The sequence below is a fragment of the Chiroxiphia lanceolata genome, chromosome 16 (assembly GCF_009829145.1).
Source record: "Chiroxiphia lanceolata isolate bChiLan1 chromosome 16, bChiLan1.pri, whole genome shotgun sequence".
In the NCBI taxonomy this organism is placed as follows: Eukaryota; Metazoa; Chordata; class Aves; order Passeriformes; family Pipridae; genus Chiroxiphia; species Chiroxiphia lanceolata.
Window position 1 is genome coordinate 11,616,281 of NC_045652.1, and position 18,288 is coordinate 11,634,568.

At 49.9% G+C, this 18,288-nt stretch overlaps 1 protein-coding gene and 1 long non-coding RNA gene across 5 annotated transcripts in view; one reads left to right on the forward strand and one right to left on the reverse strand.

Annotated features, from left to right (window-relative positions):
• Positions 1-18,288, forward strand: part of ELFN1 (extracellular leucine rich repeat and fibronectin type III domain containing 1) — a 105,388-nt gene that overhangs the window by 63,360 nt on the left and 23,740 nt on the right. The window lies entirely within an intron of this gene.
• On the reverse strand, positions 1,224-17,793 carry LOC116795060. The gene is made up of 4 exons (XR_004359955.1): positions 17,650-17,793; positions 13,155-13,300; positions 3,188-3,287; positions 1,224-1,483 (listed from the first exon to the last, which is right to left on the reverse strand). It is a non-coding gene; the product is annotated as an uncharacterized LOC116795060 (long non-coding RNA).

Genomic DNA, 18,288 nt, shown 5'->3' on the forward strand with positions numbered 1-18,288 from the left:
GGATCCTGGCAGCAAACATGCCTCTGAAATGGCCAGCAAGGGATAGATGCTGTCAAGCAAAACATGGAGTGAAATGTTTGGCTGATGGGATTAAACAGCGAATCCCACCTGTCTGCTGTGTGAGACACGACACGGCACCACACGCTCCTACCCGGCACCGCTCCTCATTTCCCATCACTGCCGGCCAACCCCACCCCACTTGGAAATTAGAGTGGGGGAATCAAAGTCCTTCTCCACCCGCTCCTGCTGTGCCTCTCAGCCACTGACATTAACACCGAACAGGCTGTCAGTAGCTTTGAATGGATTTTAATAACCCCCTTGCGAGCCTGAATTACCCGCGCAGCGTGAGGTCCGGTGTGCGTTTGGAAACCTGGCGATGAGCAGTGTATCAGGGGCCAGACCAGCTCCACAGGCTGTGGACACAGGGCCAGACCAGCTCCACAGGCTGTGGACATGGGGCCAGACCCACTCGAGGGACTGTGCTGGCTTCTGCTGATGCAGCCCCTGGCACAGCAACCTGGCAGCTGCCTGGTCGCCGGAGAGCTGCTGCTGCTCTGGCACCTGCTGCCCACAAGTGTCCTGTAAGGGCCTGGTGAGCTTCCCAGCACTGAGGATGCTGGTCCAGGGGGCCACCTCCATGGGATGTTTTCACCTGTGGGGCAAAGTACTGGCGGATGCAATAGGTGGTGGGAACCCCCCCATGCCATCAATGAGAGCGGCCCCAGCCCCTACCAGCACGTGGTATAAAAATAGCAGCCTTGGTTTAGCAGACTCTGTGGATGGAATGCTAAATGAGATCATGCCTGGCCCAGCTGAGAGTTTGGACTAGTGTATGAAAATCTAGCAAGAAGATTAAAAGGTGTCCCCAGGCAGAAGAGGGTATTTATTTCTTTGTGGCTGAGATGCACATGGCGTGGGAGTCACAGGGACGGTGACCTCCCCTGAGCACCTGCACGTGGGCAGCGCCGTGTCCCCACAGGGGCTGATCCTGAGGACAAGGCACTGACCAGAAAAGCTCCTTCTGAGATGCAGGTGGACACATCCATTCTCCCCTCCTGCACTGGGAAAGGGCTTCCCACCCAGGATCTTCACTGCCAGCCCTGCAGCTCCTCTGGAAAGGCAAAACCCCTTTTTCCTCCTCTTTTACAAGAGGGAAAGCTAAAAGAGGTGGTCAGGTGGTTCTCACTTGTCTGGAAGATGAAGGCCCTGGAAACACGCTCTTGAAGTGGCTTTTCCTCAATTAAAGCTCCCAAAATCTGAGCAAGTGATGCAGTCTCCTTGGCTGGTCACAATTTTGGTGGAGAGTGATGATTTCTAACTGCCATTGAAATCCACACGTATTTCCAGTATGGAAGCAGGAACATCCACAGGGATAGGGACAGCAGATGCCAGGTAGGGTGGGCCAGCAACTTCTCCAAGTCAGTCTCTATAGGGGCTGTGAAATCATCAGGCACTTGGAAGAACTGAGGACTGAAAACAACCCCTGAAAAAAAAAATCTGTGATAATGATTGAGTTATATTTAAGAGGCTCCTTCGTACTAAGTAAATGCAAATAGTTTACACGAAAAATATTTCCCATTAAGATCATTTTTACATAAAATGCTAACAGATTGAGATTATGACTGTAATGATTATTTTTATTGCTGGTTTGCATTTAAATGGCATGAATTTCCCCCTACTGTTCTCTCTTTGGGTTAAATCAATAAAACCTATTAAGAAGGTTCATCTTCCCCTAAGATTCCTCCCTCTCTTCTTTCTGTCTCATCTCCACTGGTGCCCTTTTTATCCACCCACAACCAGAGCCTTTTCAGAGCTACCTCCATGATATTGGTGCCGAGGATTTGAAAATCCCCTTTGGCAGAGCAGAGTGAATCCGGTCTTTTCTGAGATGGGGGACTACAGAGGAACTCAAGTGTTTTCCCTTCCCTCAGCTCAGGCCATATTGCAAGGAGATGAAGTTGAAGTCATCTCTTTGCTCCTCTTGGCCTCTCCCCTCTTGTTTTAACATAGAAGCTATAGCTGTCTGTATTCCTGTGCCTCCTCGGCTGTGGATGTTCTTGTTGTGCTCCTTCAAACACTGGCTGTGGCTCACTGAGGAGGTGCTGGATTTCTGTTTGGAGAGGAATTATCCTGCTATATACACAGCGAAAACCATTAAGACGCTGACCTTTAAATTGGACTTCTTCCTGCTCAAGTAGAGAGGAGGTGGGTTGAGTGCCCAAATCTTATTCATTTTAATGACAAATCCCTCACACAGAGGCTTTGAAATGCTCGGCGTTAATGCAATTCGCCTCCTTCAGCTGCAGCTCAGCTTTGCTGTGCAGGGGATGTCTCTGCTTCCCTTTCACAGTGACAGATCCTATAGATTTGCTCCATAACTACTGTGCCCAGCTACCACTGTGTGTGGATTCTTGAGCTTAGGGCAGTGCTAGTGCAGGGATCTGCATGCTCCTTAATCGGTATCACTGACCTTTTTTTCCTCCATTACTCTCAGCATCACTTTTTTTTCCCTAGCTTAATTTGCATAGGTCTCATGTTATCCGTGTTTTTGCTTTGTCCCTGTTATCCCATTACCCTGGATAATCAAAGTTGGCTGTAATGGAAACAGCGGAAACAATTTGCTTACCCTTCTATTACAAGATATTCCCTCTACTAAGTCTGAGAATACCTGCAGTTCTATGGTAATGCTAATTAACTGTGCATACATATAGAAAGTAAAGCAAGTGGCACCAGGATCCTTTGGGATGGTGGGGATTAAAGAAAGATAAGATATTATGCTCCTCTTTCTCTGTGCTTCAGTGTCCCTACCCTCAATGGAAACTGCTTTGCACTTATAGAATAAAATACAATATGTGGTGGGGGGAGTCACTGACTCTGGAGAGAGATGGAGTTGGAAGGAGCAGAGTTCTCTGCTAGCAAACCCACTATGAAAGTAATGATCCTCCCTGGTGTATTGCTTCTTGTCTATTCCCAGAGTGGGGTGGGGTCTTTTTCCCAGTGCAGGTCCCCATGCCTCGGAGCCCAGTGCTGCAGAGCAGGGCTCTATGTGGGCCCTGATTCCTTGGGATCACAGCTATCCCACAGAGCATAACTCCAGCATCGTATGGGTGGAAAACCTTCTGTCCAGCCTCAAGGACTTGTTGGAATAGTGGTTGTAAATGTGAATGCCTGTTGCAGTGCAGAGTACCTGCTGTTGGAAGTGGCTGTTGTGTCCATCAGGATGCTCACATATCCTTCCCGCATCTTGGGTGGCTGAGGCAGCAGCAGATTTAGAGCAGGTGAAAGGCCTAGGGAAAATAATGGTAATGAAAAGAAGCAAAATCGTTGGGAGAGAGGAGACTCAGCCATCCCTCTTCATTTTGCACTGCATAATGCCTCGGGCTCCAGCTCATCTCTGTCCATACGTGGAGACCCATGGGGCAGTTTCCCACCATTAGTGTGCAACAGCCACTAAAAGTCTCTCATGAGCCTCAGCTAAACAAAGAGTGACTTACACAGCCAGGCATACATGGAGGACTGTCAGAGCTCTCCATGCAGGAGAAATCCCACTCGAGTCCACCCACCAGCTCCTTGCTGAGTTCCCCAGCTCCTCTGCCAGCATCATGGACAAACACCTTCACTGCACCCCAATGGAGCATCTTGGAGACTGGCCTTGGAGCCACAAGCACTGACACAGTGTTCCTGGATATGGAGTCTGTGCCACTGCCACCCCACTGGGATGAAAGCTCCAGGAGGCTGGTTAGACAGCTCTAGCACTACCCCCACCCCTGAAATGGTGAGGAAGCTGTTATTTATCTGTGCTCTGATAATCACAGTACCTTTGATGCAATACTCATGTTTGGGATTTTACCACATCTCTCATCCTCCAGGTCTCTCAAGGAACTTTACACAGCCATGACTCAGAGAGAGGCGTCAGTGGAGAGAGTCTGTAGATACAGCCAGCAGCTGTCATGTGGAGGGTATTAATAATATATATGCAGGTATATATGCATGACCTCCCTTCCTGAATGGTATTCACTCCTTTAAAAGTTCCCTGTACCATGCTATGGCTCTGGCCATGCCAGAGGACTGGGATTGCACAGGCATCACAGACATCTGTCCGAGTTATATTGGGATGGGCAATAAAAGGGATGATGGGGGTGGGGGCTCGGTGCTGCATGTCTCTCCTTGTCTGCTTGGAGCAATGTAATAACTCCTTCCTTGTCACTGAAGCCTTCAGTGCTTGTTGCTCACCATCACCCTGTGTGGGCTGTTAAGACTGTAGGCTCCAAAGTGCCTTGCTCTGCTCACAAACCTGATGATATTTAAGATGCTTTGAAGCTGTGCCCATGGTATTCATCATTTAAAGCAACCCAGGTGCAGGTTGTTGGTACAAAGGGCTTTTAAGGTGCTTGGGTGAAAGCCAGAGAGTTTTTCAGGAGCAGTCAGGGCCCAACTGGCTGCTCACCCAGGGGCTGAACAGAGCCATGCTGTGCCTTGCAGGTGCATTATCCCAGCAGAGAGCTCAGTCCTGAAATACTTGAACCTCAGCAGAAGTGGGGGGACTCAGATTTGAGTGCTGGCTGAAGTCAGCCCCTAAATCGAGCTCTTTGTCTCGTTGCCAGTCATCTGAGACATTTTGGTTCTGATCAGGCAGCACAAGCTCTAATTGTAGGAGGGGGCTTAAAAATGAAAATATAACATGAGTTTGATGTGTAGGAAGGAATGCTTGGGACAGTGTATCACTATAATCAGATGGGAATTTCTTGTTGATTTTACATAGCTGAGTCAAAGGTAAACTCCCTATTAACTTCCCTGAGAGAGTCTGTAATGATTTGACCCTTAAAATTAAGGATCTGGAGCTACCAATGCCAGCACAGCCTCCACCAGTGGAGTTCAAGCAGCATGCTGAAATAGCCAGCAGCTTTCAACAGCAATTGCACTCAGAGCTGTTCTGTCTCCTCAACTCCTGACATCATTTGGGAAAAAAAAGGCAAAGGTTGAATTCACAAGTTTTGTTTCTCTGCAGTTCAAAGGATATGAGAGCCTGGATTTTAATTGGTACTGAGTTCTCCCAACTGCTACCCAGAACAGTCCTGAGACTGACACCCAGCCAGACAGGAGGGGGGAGGCTGTTTGAAGTACTGGGTGCCTGCCACCCATCTGTAGGTACACAGAAGTCTCCTTGCCAGATCTGGGGGCAGAGGAGCTTTGCTTCATTTCTGATCATTAATGCATTGGTTTCTTCTCTGGTTTCTTTCCACTGATTTTCTCTGTGCACAGTCCAGGGGGAGACCCATGTTGAGTGGTTTATGCTGGAGATCAGCAGAGATAATGAAGCTGTTTTTTACCCTTCCCATTTCCTGACAGTGCAGCTCTGACAGGTCCCGTGTCTGTGCCCAGCACCAGGGTTGGAGCCTGCAGAAGGCAAATGCTCTGCAAGCAGGGACTGCATGTCCCTACAGAGAGAAGCAGGAGTAACTCAGGCTGTGGGTACCCTCACCTTAACCCCAACACCTTGGCCAAGTGGAATTCATCAGTGCTGACATACAGACCTGCTCCAGTCTGTGGAGTGCAGGAGCTGCTGGGACTGAGGGGGTGTCAGTCAGCCAGTACAGTCCTAACCCCTCTGACAAGGGGCACAGGGTGTCTGTGGCACTATGCAGTGAAGCACAGACTTATTTCAAGCCCAGGTGGGATGGGGAGCAGAGTGACCCACTTCAATAGGCACTGTCATCTTCCACCTCAACAGGGCTTGGGGCTTGAAAATCCCTTCTTGTTTGAGATCTAACAACAGTGTCTTTCTCAGCTCCCTTCTCATCTACCCTGGAGCAGGAAGGCTCTGTGGCTTCTACAGGCTCTCCAAGCAACAACTCCAGCTAATGATTTCCTTAATGCTTAGAATGGGGTCCCACCTGCTCCTCTCTGCAGGTTCAGCATCACTCACTCCTTTCAGGTTGCCTGCTTTCTTTTACCTCACCTCTCCTTCCTGAGCTGGCTCATGGCTTTGCATCCTGCAGGCTTCCTTGCCCCTCTGTCTTTCCTGCTTATTTGTGATTTGACCTCAGGAAAACACCAATACACATGCCCTCTGCTCTGTGCTCATTGTGTGCTTTGCCCCAGGCACCATTATCATTTCTACCATCACAATCTCTGTAAGTCCTGTGCAAGACAAAAACCTCAGCAAAGCATTGTCAGCCTGGCCTAAGCCAAGCTGTAGCTGTCAGTCCCAAAAGCCCAGTGGGGTGGGTATAGTTATTGCTAGAAAGCTTTATATTTACCATGGCCTTTCTGACATTACAGTAAATGCATTTCAGAGCCCAAGAAGTGTAAAAATAAACTGCAAGGAAATCAAGACAGCTAATTAGCCAAAGGTTACTGCTGGGCTCTGTGACTGTCAGCCCTTTTGAAGTTCTCCTTTACACAGGCAGATGTGTGTGCAGTGCTGCTGCTCCTTTGAATAAATGTCTTGGTTTCCAGAGTGGCTTCATGGCTGGATATGACTAAACACATGTGAGGCCTGTCACAGCAAGCCTGGGCAGGATGCTCGTGTCCTTTAACCCTGCACTTCTCTTGTGCTGAAGAGCATCACACCTTGTGGAGCAGCTGATCAGTGTTGTGCTGCCTCCCAGCCCCTCATGAGCTGGAGTGAGCTGGAAGGTGAGGAGAGGCCAGGGAGCTGCCTGTCTGCACATGGAGTTGCTCCTTTCCCTCTGGTGTCTCTGCCCTCTGCACATGGTCACAGATTGCTGGTTGGCTGACTGGGCTGGGCTGAGGGTTGCACAGGTTATCCTGTGTTTGGATGGTGCCACTGGGGTGCAGCTCCGTGGGGATGAGAAGCCTGGGGGCTGCTGGAGCACATCCCCCAGCATATCGTGGTCTCACCCCATCACTGCAGAATGGCCATCATTCTTCAGTATCCAATGTTTTTTGAGGATGAGCATCTTTGTGGAGCTGGAGGTACACCAGACATCACAAGAGGAAGGGGAGTGGGGGTCCAAGCTGAGCTGAGAGCTGAGGGAAGGGTACAATTGCCATGCCAGGAGAAGCTAAGCTGGTCATGACAGTGGCCTAGGTGGACTTGGGTACTGGGTCCAGAGAGTCTTTTGTTTTTATTTGGGGAGGAGTGCCCTGGAGCATTGAAGGATCCCTTGGACTTTGAGCCATGTCCTTTCAGCCCAGCCATGCCTCAGCCCCAAGTTGTGTGAGCTTTCTCTCCCTGTGCACCGAACTGCTCCACACAGGGATCAATCAGAGTTTGGGCACAGTGACCTTACAGGAACCACCAGCACCATCTATGCTGCGCTCTCCCTTTTCCTCTCAGGTTTTCCTCCTTCCCTTGTTCTGCCTTTTTGGGGCTCCATTTCCCCTTGGGAAACCCTTTTGCAGCTCCCTCTTCCCTCTCTGCCAGTTTCTCCTCTTTCTTCCTGCTGTTTCATTCCTGCTTGCAGCTTGTGCAAAGTGTCATGTGCTTGGTTAGCATTGCTCCTCCTGGAACGTTAATTTGCTGCTTGTTTCCTTACAGACTTTACACCACAAGTTGGGGCTTTGTGTGCATGTGTGTGTGTGATTCAATTAAACAAAACACAATAAAATCAGGGAAAATAGAGAGAGAGACAGACAGTGATTCCCTGCTCTCTGAGCTCAGCCCCAGTGTGGCTTTCTGATGTTGCCACATGGATTTGCTTGTAGCAGCCCTCTGGATCTCATGCTTGGGTTTTACATCCCTCTGCTGGGACTCTGGGACAGCAGCTGCTTCTGCTCTGCTGTCAGGACCTGGGGCTGCTCCATCAGATGAGGTGAACCTCAAAGGAACTTGCTGTTCATTTTAAATAAGCCCTGAAATGCTGAGGCATCTCCAGATGCTTGGCTTCCTCCATCCCTCCTTTTACTCTCTACAGCTCAGTCCCAGCAGCCCTCAACATCTTCTGAGCCTCCCCCTTCCCTCCTTCAAGCCAGCAACTTCCCTGTCCTGCCCTACCCATGACCCTTGTCACCCTCGTGGGTAGCAGATTCCCCCTGTTCTAAGATTAAGCTTTCTCCCAAATCACACATTCCCCTTGCAGTGCAACCTGAAAAGCAGCAGCTGCTCTGTGATGGGCTTTCTTCCCTTGCCTGGCTGGTGAGCCTTCCCTTCCACTGCTCTGTGCCTCTCTCTGTCCTGCCCTTCCCTCTCTTGCTGCCTTCCTGCATTGTTTTCGTTCCCCTTTCCCCCTCTAATCCATTCATGCTGTGGATGTGTTCTTTCATAGCATTCTTTGCTCCCAGTCATCTCCCTGGCGGGTTTCTCGCCTCTCCCAGTGCACGCGGGCGTGGGTGTCTCCTGGAGAGCCAGTTCCTGCTCCCTCGTCCCTGGCTGGCTCCCTGGCTCTGCAAATGTGTTCTGTGAATCCAGCCTCTCTCCCCGGGTGAGCCGCTGGCTGGAAATCTTGACGGCTAAAGTGGGTCAGCGCGAGTGGAAGGAGGTGGTCCCGGGAAGGGCAGAGGGAGAGCAGGCATGAGAGGCCACCGCTGCCAGATTAACAGGGCGGGTGGGAGAGGAGCAAGAGATGTTCTTAAAAAAAAGTAAGGTTTCAAGGGTTTTAAAATGCACATGAAATGTGATTAACGAAATCCTGGCACTCAATACCCTCTCCTTAAGAAAAAACGCTGACAGCAGAAGCGACCTCCCCCCTTTCTGATAGCAGCCCCTGCCACACAGAGCCTTCCCTGGGATGGGAAAGGTCCCACCCCTGGGATGGGAAAGGTCCCACCCCTGGGAGGGGTCTTTTGCTGCTGAAAGGGAAATACCCCAAGGAGGGCAGACCCTGATCAATGTATTAGGGCTTGTGCCCACTGAGCAGGGCAATTGCCTCTTGCCCAGATACCCACCAGCCACCCTCATGTGGGGCTCCAGAAATGCTGTAGGGAGACGCTCCATGCTTTGAGCCTCTGCCCTCTGTCCCTTCTGTATAACCTCAGAGCTCCTTCTTTCACATTTGGAGGGCTCTTTCTAGTACCAAGGGGCTATCCTTATTTTTGACCTATCCAATGCTTAATTAAACAGCAGGAAGAGGTGCCACTCTTCATCCTCTGGGTCAAGGCAATTGTGGGGGCTGTGAGATGACACTGTCCCTGGTTCCTGTCTCAGGTATCTGCATGCCCAGCAGAGGCAGGGTGGATATAATAGCATACCTCACCTTAGTTTTGGCTCCTGGCTTTCACAGGCTGAGGTTGTCCTGTCACTTAGTCTGTGTGGACCTTCTTGCAGAGCAGAGTCAAAAGATGGGGCCAACTTTCCTGGCATGCAAGAAGACAAGGATCTGCCTTGTGGAGCAGAGAACCCAGGGCTCATCTACCTTCTTCCTAAGCTTGACCAATATATGGACCAACCACATATGGACCTGTGGTTTCCACACTTTTGCCCTCATGGACCACACACATCCACAGCACAGGAACAATTTTTAGCTGACAGTAGTTCTGCAGAATTTCCTGTGCATGCAGCCAATGCACCTGGAGCCATTCCCAGATGTCTCTGCTCATTAATGCCCCCTTAGCAATTTTCTGAGGACCAGCATCCATCTCCAGCATTAAAAACAGTCCCTTCCTCTTTGATTTATGGATATTAATCCATGCCAGCAGGCAAGAGGCATGACATGTCTACATAATATATTCATTATTAAATTGTTTTTGTTCCTTTCCTTTCTCCTCCATCTCCAAGGCTGCACCTTTCTTATTTCTCTGTAACATTTGAACCTTCATGCTGCCCTCAGAAAGACAACTTCCAACATGGAGCAGTCGGCATCACTTGGTAGGTCAGCCTTACAAGTCTGTGCTTCCTCATCAGTGGCCACACCAGAGTCCAGCAGAGAGAACACCCTCTTAGCCTCATCTCCAAGGCTATGGCTGCTCCGGAGCTCTGCTCAGAGTAACTGATGCTGTGGGATGTCAGTCCCACATCACTTGTGCTGATCATTGCACAGGACAGGCCAACTGCATGAGCCCGCTGGCAACTGTGCCTGAAACAGTGCCCAGGCAGGGATCCAGCAAGTGTGAGTTTCTTCTACAGCCATCCAGATGCTGGCTCCAAATCAGTAATGGCTAATGCTGTCCAGGCCTCTGATGCAGGGACTGAAATCCAGATAAAAGAATGTTCCCTCCACCGGCTCCAGTCCTCCAGCTGCTCAAGCCACACTCCTGGCTCTGGGTTGGCAACCACCTTCTCAGCTCACTGATGACTTCTGTGGCACCGTGCTGTTCCCAAAGTACATGACAGATCAGATTTAGCAGCCAGCTCTTGGCTTCTAGTGATCTCACTGTACTATGGCCTGGGAAGAGAGGAAAGAAAGATCTCAGGACCTTGGCATGGGGCTGATTTAATTTTCCTTTCATATGTCTGTGCTGTATGAGAACTCAGCCTGCTCTACACCCTCTGGACAGCCTGGATGCCTGGTGGCAATGTTCTTCATCCTGCTGAGGTACATCCTGCTCCCCCATGGCGATTTCTGCAGACCCACCTCCTTGCTCCAGTCACTTGTTCTGGTCAAAGAGTGGAGGGCAGGGAGTTTTGGGGATCCCATCCTTCTACTTCCAGGTCCCTCAGCACATGCCTTGCACATCTCTGGTCCACCCATCTACCCTGGATCATACTTTCACCTCTCAGCAGTACCTTCACAGGGACAAGTGACAGGTGACCTTCACAGGACACTGTGCACTGGTGTACTCTGTGCACATCAGGTCCTCTCTGGAAGTTGTGCTTTTTTCTGTTCCTTAATAGTAATGGAAAGACAGGCTTACCTGAATGGCTGTGCCCCTTCTAACACAACCTGTCCCATCCTTGCTTTTTATCTCCACCCAGGCATATCCAGGTTTCTTCACCCAGGGCTTCTCCAGGCCTCCTGTCACTCTGCCATAAAACAGCAGTTAGAGGAAAAGAATGCAACTCAAAACTGATGGTATCTCTCTTTGCAGCCTGGCTTAGCTGAGCCTGCCCCAAATCTCCTCCCTCTCTCCTGCCCACAGCCAAAGGGATTGTCCCCCCTTGGTGCTGCCCACACATCCCTGCAGCGCCTCCGTCTCCCACTGCTCCCAGGAACAGCAGTGAGGGGAAGCAGCAGGACATTAGCAACTTCAGGAGCTCAAGAGCAGCTTGAAAAATACTTGTGTTCTTTTGGTAAATATGAATTTGTCCCAGTGGTAATAAGGCTGTTTTTGTTCAGCAGGCTCTTAGCAGTGATTATTGTTGTTTTTCAATTTAAAAACCAGACGGTCTATTTATAATGTATAGTATGTGGACTGAGATTTTTTTTCTTCTCTTTAACCCAGCCTTTAAAACGTGCTCTCATTTCCACTACTGCAATGCAAGGAAGCAGAGGGTTGACTGTCACCTGCAGACTCCATGAGTTGAGTGAGAAGTAACACATAGTTAATGGAGCAAGGCTGCAGTGATGTTTTGGGGATCTGGTGAAAGATGCCAGGGGGGAAAGGTCTGGGGATGTAGCTGGGAAGTGCTTTTGGGAGTGTTGGAAGGGCTCTGGACAGGTGCAGAGTAGTTGGACTATCTATGGCCACACTGCTGTCCGTTTTTTTCTCTCTTGTTCAAATCAGAGGTTGATCAGAGCTGACATCAGCACCATCCACAGCACTGTCAGCGCAGAGACCAGGAGAAAAGCCAGACTCCAGTCTTTGGCACAGGCTCCAAGTTGGCAAAGACCCCTGAGAAGTAGCTGATGCCCATGGGTGCAAGCTGATGTTGAGAGGGACAGTGGTCCCAGGGGTGCATTAAGAGATCCAGCAGAACATTGACGTGGGTTCTGGCCTGGGCTGACAAGCTCTTGCATGCAGTACGTGAACATCTCTACATGTTTTGGGCATTGGCCTGGTGTTGGGTTGGCATGGCCCCTTCCAGTCTAACAGCTTGCCAGCCCTACGTGCTAGCCAGCTGCAGAGCTTGCTTTGAATTGCCAGTGTCAGACATTAGGAGGCATTGGACACTGAGCACAGAAACGTCGTAAGACAGCTTGTTGAGCAGCCTTGAAGGTGAAGTTTTGGGTGCTGTTGAATGCTCCCATACAGGATGTGGACTGCTTTGGCACCTGGGTGCAGTGCTCTCTGTGCACAGTCCAGCATCACCACCAGGGCTGAACAGGAGAGAAAATTCTCACTTGCATGTGAATGAGTCCATGTTGGCCAACCTGCAGCTCACCTGTTGACCTAAGAAGCTTCTTGTGGCAGACTTTGCTGTAGACAGGTGCTCTGAAGGCCAGGATACCTTGAGTTTGCAGCCAAGCTGGAGGCCATGACTCTGCTGCCTCTGCCATGCTGAGGCTGCTGTTTGTTCTCCTTCTTACTGCAGCTTATCTGACAGTGTTCCTGTCTCCATTTCCCCAACAGCCCCTTCTACTGCCACCGTTTAGTTATTTTCTTAATTAAATATAGATTATGGTTCTGGGAATAAGGGATTATTACTTATTCATAAGCTACTTAGATTTTAAAGTGTGTGCAGAGTAGGGCTTATCGCACGTCTGTCTCTGCATCATTACCATGGCAAGGGCCAAGGTGAGCTCCTAAGGCTGTCAAGGCTTTACCCAAACCTCTCTTCTCTCCTCATGACCTCTACACCTGAAGGAGCTCTCCCATCTCTTCCTTGCTGTCCCTTTTCCAGTTGAGGCTTGCCAGCCTTTTCCCAAGGAAACCATTTTTCACTGCCCCCTCCCAAGCTATTCCAGCCCCTCCATCACACCTCTGCTTTTCCCCCTTGTCAAGTTTGTTTGCAGCTCTCTCTGGATGCTTTCCCTAGCCCTCCTACTGTGCCAGCAGCTGAAGCTCAGCTGTTTCACCTGCCCCCCTGCCCCTCCACAATAAAAAAGGGGACTTATTAGGAAGCAACTCTGCAGGAGGTGCTTTTGCACCCCTCCTAAGGGGCAGGAGGAGGAGGCAGGGGGAGGTGCTGTTGGCAATCTTGTGGAAGAAGCAGAGGGAGGTGAGTGTGGTAGGAAGGTGGATGCTGTTGCAGATCCATAATGTTTGTCCAGAGCCTTGTGCCTCTTCACAATGTGCCCAAGCAGAAGGGTTGGGAGTTGTTCCTTCCAGCCTAGAACAAGCAGCAGCTTCCCAAGATCCTTTTTCTGCCCTAAACAGTGGAGCAGTCCAACCTCTGGGTAATAATAACAACAATAACAGTAAAACCATCTCACCTGGTTTGTGCACACCAGGGTGGATTTCTGTCCATCTTACTCCAGTTTCTGCTGTCCCCAAATAGTGCCATTAATGCCTGATGCTGCAGGGCTTCTCCTGGTCTGCTGGCAAGCCCCCAGGTGGGAACAGGGCAGCTCATCACATGCTCATCACATGAAAGGAAAGAGGGGGCCATTAAATCCCAGTCCTCATCTCCCCTCCATCCCCCTGCTCCAGGGCTGTCCCCAGGGCTGCAGCAGGGTCCCAGCTTCTCTCAGCAAGTATCCCTGCTCTCACCCTCGGGGAGCCATTAGCATTCCATCTTCCTTGCTCCTTCTCCTTCTGTGGTTTCTGCTCCTTGCCTGGCTGAGGTGGCAGCATGAGGCTGTTTCTGTGTGAGCCAGCCTGTCACTTCCACCCCCCACTGTCCCCATGCCTCCCATGTAGTTTTTTCCGACTATTTTAAGGACTAATGTAAAGCCCTGGCTTGATAGCCCTGAGGTCTAAAGACCTTTTGTCAACAGAGCAGATATAAGACAAGCTGCTGCAAGATTCCTCGGAGCAAAATGATCTTGATAAATTGGAGAAATGGCCTGAAATCAATACACTGAAATTCAATAAAGTCAAGTGCAAAGTGTTGCACTTAGGAAGGCGATATCAAAATCGCAGATATAAGATGGGGGAGGACTGGTAAGCCAGCAGGAGAGTGGCCAAGGCTTGAGTGGTGGAGCAGCTCTCCAACTGAGCAGCAAACCTGGTGCTTTGGGAAGGGAGAGCAAAGGCACAACTTGCCCACGGATGTATTAATAGTTTCAGATGGAAGACAGCAAAGTAATTTATTTGGCTCTATTTAGTGCTAGTGAGGCATCAGCTGGAAACATATATCTCCAGGTTTTGGCATCAAAACTCTGAGAGAGATTCAGACAAATGGAGTGAGTTCACAGAGTTTGGAAAACATGTCCCAGGAAGATGGACTGAGGGAGATAGTTTGTGCTCCAGGACAGAGACAACTGAAGGTGGGAGGATGTATAACATTCATCAGTGTGGAAAAAAGCAGTTAGAAAAATGATGGTGATCAATTTGTCAAGGGTTGGACAAGCTGTAATAGGCTTAAGCTGCAGCCAAGAGGTCTTGGGTTAGATGCTCAGGAAAAGCTTCCTAAGGACAAGGCTGGCTGAAAGCCTGTGCAGGCTGTAAAGGGGGTGTGTGGGAGCCCTGTCCTTGGGAGAGCTTCAACAACCAACTGAAGAAGCATCTACATGGAGGTCACCTCCATAACAGGGATGAAGTTTCACCCCAAGCAGGATTAACCCTGTCCTTGGGATTACCAGGTGGAGACAAGCAATTTGCTTTCTCATCTCACGCTCTCTTACCAACCATACCAGGGCACCTACATATATTTAAACACACATTAAATTTATCCACTTCTCTGTTTGGCTTACAACACAGAGTGAAAAAGCAAATAAAAGAAACCAGAGAACGAAATGGTCAAGCCACATATCTCTAAGGATGCTTTGCTTGTCTGGACCAGCCACATATCCCCATGGCCTCAGCCCCACTGAGGTGGGGTTTTTGGTAATTTGGTGGCTAGCTGCAACTCTCCTCCAGATCAATACCTCTCAATTGCCTTTTTTGATCATAATTAATGTTTGCTGTGTAATTACATTGATTTTTAATGTACTCTGAGGGACGAGGGGAATTCATAGCCTGAACGTATGAGTGAGGGAGGGGGCGGGACGTTGATGCTCGCTGTGCTGAAGAGGAGAGTGGCAGGGGCTGCACCGAGGATGTGCAAGGAGGGGATCTGCTCAAACACCCCGTGTTACACAAGGGTGTTACCGAGCTGCAGTGACAAAGGGCAGGACATGGAAATGTTTGCACTGCTGCTTCTTTATTCCCCATCCAAACCTCTCAGCCGGCCCCTGCTTGCTACCTGCCAGCCCTGGTTGTCTGCAGCCCCAGCAGCCCTGTTTCCATTACCGTGCTCAGCAGGGAACAGGGTTTTATTTATTTACCAAGTCACAGTGGGAAGAGGGATTTCAGGGCAGCCTGAGCTTCCCAGAGCTGTGAGTAGTGGATAAAACCTCCTCCAGCTTTGTACAGGGAGGCTCCTGCAAGTAAGAAACCTCAGCCTGTGCATTGCCGAAACTGTGTCCCCACTACTCCTTGCTCACTCATGCTACCAGCAGCCTTGTCATGAGCTTGTAGAAACATAAGAGGCACCTGTAAGCCTCCTAGGCTGCTTTCTGAACAACCAAACTGTTACAGCCAGCACCTGCACAGCAAGCCCTGGGAGATGCTGTAAGGAGGCAGCTTTTGGTAGGAGCTGCCTCAGCACTCAGGGCTGTCAAAGCCATGAGGATTTGAGTGGCAAATGAGCCACTGAGCAATGAGCTTAAGGATCCCCTTACTCATGGTAAAAACTACCTGGGGGGTGCTGACCTCCAGACCTTAAGATTAAGGAGAAGGATTCTGGGCTTTCAAACATCTGGGGGTGTCTGCTGCCTTCTGGGTTTTGTTTTTTTTGCTGTGTCCACAGCTGGCAACGCCAGGGCTGTGGCAGCTCCCCATGCCTCATGCCACAGCACCAGTGGTGATGTCTCCCAACCTGCATCTGGGATGCTGCAAATGTGCAAATGTTTGTCAGAGCAGGAATGGGCAGGGCAGGTCCCCACAGCAGCTGTGTAAATGGCAGAAGGGCAGTTTGTATTCTTGATGCCAACAGCCCCCTTGGGCTCAGCAAATACCAGAGCAGTAAGTCACTGTGGTGGCACGTGCTGCTGTAAAGAGCTGCTGTAAGAAGAGGACGAGCCTTACCTGTGCCTCCCTCACAGAGCAGGCAGCTCCTGGGCTAGAGATGGAAGCAGCCACAGAGTGGGTGCCCAGCAAGGACTGGGGTGCAAACACTGCCCACAATGCTGATGGAAAGGCCAAATCCCCTTTGACACCTCCTCTTGCCATAAAGTCAGAGCTGAGTTGGCAGCCCAGCTCTCCATGTGAGTGCCGGCAGCATTTCTTCAGGTGACCCATTGCAAACTCATCACCTACTCATCTCTGAGCTTTCCCCTTGTTTGAAGGGATGTCTCTCATATTTTTTTCATGACATCTTGTTTTCCATTGCCTGTTAATTACGTGCCCTCCAAGCATCATTCTTGCCTGAGCTGCTCAGAGGAGGCCACATGGCACCAGCTCAGCATTGCCCAGATGAGAACACTGTGACAATCGCTGCTGAAAAGCAGCCTTGTAGCGCACAGGTGTTGTTAAACAGCCACAGATGTTATACATTTTTTTCAATTAAAAACCCATAAATTAAAAAAAAAAACAAAAAACAACAAAACCCAAAACCAACCAAACAAAATGAGGTAAGGGCTTTGCTCAGCAGAGGCAAAGGAGCAAGCTGTTAGTGGCATTGTGCTGGGCACAGTCACCTCTCCGGGTGAAGGACGCTCAGCTGGTCACACAATGCAGCAGCCAAACATCTGCGGGGACCTTGTGTTGCAGCAGAGGTGAGATGAATGTTTGATTTCTGTGTTGGCAAGGGGCCGTCAGCCCCGCTGCTCCCCCTGTGTCCTGGTTGGCATTGTGGAGAGGTAGGACCAGTCCTGGAGCTGCAGCTGTTGACGGCCACCTCGTTGGGTGGATGTTGCAGGAATTGGGAGTTAGCCCTTTAAGTAGGCTGCGAGCCCATTGATACAACAAAAGTTTTGTCTTCGGGGTTTGACAGCCGTGGTGCATGGAGGTGGCTCTCCCTTTTGTGTTGCGTGCGTGCCCTAAATGCAATTATTTGGCTCCTACCATGTCTGATATTATTATTGTTCTTGCTATCTTTGGTACTTTTATGGCCCCATCACCATAGTAACTGAGCATCTCAAAACCCTGTGAGGAGGGAATAATATTATTCCCGTTGTAGAGTTGAGGGGTGAGCACAACAGTAAGGCATAGAGCTGAGGACATGGGAGGACTTGGGTCCATCCATGGCCAGGGACTTGGGTATTATACTCCTACTACTTCAAATTTTAAGCAGTCACACTAACTTTTCCTAGTCAGCCCCTGGCCACATTTCCATCCCACTTCTCTTCCTCCTTCCATGAGTTAGTCCAATAACAGCCTCCACGAGGAGCTGCTCCCTCCTGGGCTATCTTTTGCTCCACCCTGCCTGTAGACCACCAGCTGATGGGCACTGCCCAAGGCAGGGGAAGTGTTGGTTTGCTCTGCTGAAGACCTTTCCTTTGCACAGACTATTTGAATGCATCTCAGGCCAGCCCCTGCTCCTACGCATCTTTAATATTGAATGAAAAACAGAGTAACGTCAGAGCCAGACATGTCAGATTTTCTTCATCCCTGACCTCTTCCAGAATAATTTCCACCCTGGAGGTTTAGCTGTTTTTCCTGAGAGACAGGTGGCAGAAAGTTGAAAAGAGGGATTTGAAACCACATCCTCTGCAGCACAAAATAAAGATTCAACAGGTAAGGGTAAGCCAGTGTGGTGGCCAAAAGACTGACCTGCATTTCCACCTACCTGCCTCTGGCCAGGCTGTTCTCCCCTTCCACGGGCACGTTCATCCAGTGGGATGAGGCTGCTCCCTCCCTGACTTCCTGCACCACCAGCTCATGGCTTGTGGTGTTGCCATCCCATTCCCCAACACGTCGGCTCCTTACTGCCTTCCCTGCCTCAGGTTGTTCTGGAATAAAGCAATCTTCAATTATTTCTCTCCCTATTTCCCCCCTTTTGTGCAATATATCATTTTTTAATTAAAAAAATGCCTTGTGGAAGTGTAACGGGCTATTAAATGTTTTGGTCCATAATTAACATCAAACCCTTGACTTAAAATCTTTATGGATTGAGTGAGCTCCATTAGCTGTCACAGAAATAATGCTGCACAACTCTTGGAAGCCCATGGGCTTCAAATCACCCTTATTCTCCTGCAAAGGAGAAAAAAAAAGTCCTCACCAGGGACTCACTGCTCCTCTCCCTGTGTTGTGAGCCACTCTGGGATGAGCAAACCTCCCCTGCACCCAGCAATTCCCCCCTGGAAGAACATCAGAGTCCAGTGACAGCGGCAGTCCCATCCCTTTGCACAGGGGAAGGCAGGATGCGATCCTGGAGGGAAGTTATCTCCCTGCACAAATAGCTCCCTGGTAAATGCAGCAGCA